This window comes from Muntiacus reevesi, chromosome 3 (assembly GCF_963930625.1).
Source record: "Muntiacus reevesi chromosome 3, mMunRee1.1, whole genome shotgun sequence".
Lineage (NCBI taxonomy): Eukaryota > Metazoa > Chordata > Mammalia > Artiodactyla > Cervidae > Muntiacus > Muntiacus reevesi.
The window spans coordinates 59,788,510-59,790,680 of record NC_089251.1 but is presented as its reverse complement, the minus strand read 5'-3'; the positions used below and the strand labels follow the sequence as shown (position 1 = coordinate 59,790,680).

General features: G+C 40.5%; 1 pseudogene; it reads right to left on the bottom strand.

Annotated features, from left to right (window-relative positions):
• LOC136165558 (small nucleolar RNA U3) lies at positions 1 to 203 on the bottom strand (annotated as a pseudogene).
• Positions 204 to 2,171: the final 1,968 nt, after the last annotated feature.

Sequence of the window (2,171 nt, the reverse complement as noted above, 5' to 3'; positions counted from 1 at the left end):
ACCTAGCATTCTTTTCCTTCTATCCTTCCCAAAGGCAGAGAAGAGCAATCAGCTGCAAACACTAGCCCCGCCAGGTGGTTCTACTGACCAGTTTCACACTCAGAAGAAAGGAGTACAACTCATCATGGTTTTTGAAGCCTGACACTATTTTGAAACACTTCTTTGTAACATTCGATAGAAATGGTCTGTGGAAGTGTAGCCTCTGCCCTTTACCTTTGTTGAAACTAGGAATTTTATTCCTGTTTCATTGATGGAGAGATTTTTCCCACTCTCCACCCAACAGTTCTTCAGAAGAATATATTTCTTAAAAAAATTTTTTTTGTTTAATTTGTGTATTTATTTTCAGAAGAATATTTCTTATAATTACATTCTACAAGTTTAACAAAGCACTTTGGAATCCATTAAGTAATATTTCTTAGAGAAAGCTTAAGCCACAAACCTCCTAATTAGTACCACCCGACCAATGGCAACACACTCCAGTATTCTTGTCTGGAGAACTCTATGGATGGAGGAGCCCGGCAGGCTACAGTTCATGCTATCGTCCAAGAGTCGGACACGACTGAGCGACTTCACTTCTTCACTTCACTTCACTACCCAATCAGAAGCCATTATCATCCAACTGATAACAGGCCCCTAATTCTTTAGCTACTCTAACATACAAGAACCAGCTCCCCAGTTGGTGGAGCTCTTCTCTGTGATTATGATACTAGCAAGTTGATGCTACCTCAAGTGGAATGAACCGCATATGACTTAAGTATAGATTTGAAGTTATTTTTAATTCTGCTTTGTGTCAGAGGTAGTGTCAATGGAGACTTTTAATGCTCAAAACAGTAATAATTATGTTGTATCATTGTGCTTCTTAGATATCTAAGTGAAGTTGGTGAGTTGGTAGTTTGAGTGTTAAGCACAATAAAATGATCTGACCTAGAGATAGGGTCTTTGTATGGCTGTTAGTATAACTGATGCCATCCTGGACCCATAGAGTTCCTCCAGTTCTTCCACTGACTCTACTCAGGACTCTACTTTGTGGCAGATTACTTATCTGTTATCAAGGGCTTTGTAGTTAATACATATTGTTTAATAAACAGTTGACTGAGCATAGCACACACTGCACAGAACCAGGTGACTTCTATGTTCTGTTAATACCCAAACAATGATGAGACCTTTGCTGACATAATCCTGGCACCCATGAGACTGGTTACTCATTCATAAATCTTGACATCGGAATGCATATCTGATTTCCAAGCATGTACTCCTATACCCTAGGTTGACTATAAAACAGTCCCAATGGCTTCTAATTGGTGTGGAATGCATTTGCAAATGCTTTCCTATTATCCCACCCTGTGAGTATGTTACTCTATAATAAATTGATCCATTGATTATATGCAGCTGCCTTCCTCATTTTTCAATCTCAAGATGCCCTCTCACTTTGGTGGGCACTTTTTGTTCCCTCCATCCTCCAACAGCCCTCTTCTGAGAAAATAAAACCCAAGATTAAAGTAATGTTTTGAGATATTGATGTTTTTCTCCTCTGTGTATTTTCCTTTATTTATTTATTTTCAGAACTTTCCCTTAGCCATCTCCATCCCAGAAGTTGGTCCAGTTTAATTTTCTCAGGGAAGGAGAGCAATAGCAGAAAACACCCTGATAGTCTCTGGCTAAAACTCAAACTCACTAAGAAGATTAAGTGAGATGCCTCTGAGGGTAAACACCACAATAGAGGGAGTGCCTTTTAGTCTAAAGTCATAATTAAAAGTTCCTTTGGGCAGGGTGGGGCTGGGAGGAAGCTGGGAGTCTGGAGTTAGGAAGGTTCCAGAAGGGAATGGTCATAGCCTCTTAGTGTTGGTCCCCAAATCCAAGACCCAGAACATTAGGTAGGTCCTGAAGAGGGTCTGCTGATGATGCTCTCTGGGCAGAGTTGTTGACTGAGTGGGGAAAGGAAAGGTCAGTAAGACTCCAGAGAGATCTTAGGGGACCCAAGTCCAGTGAATAGCAGTGGTATCACAGAGATGGCCCAGAGGAGGCAGAGAAATATGAGGTGGGGTAGGGATGAACTAAAACATACTGGGATTAAATTTCCACTCTTCCTATGGAACAATGGCTTTGCTGGTGGTGGTGGAGCTCCAAATAGAAATTGAAGTAAATCTAGATGAAGTTATATTTCTTTTATA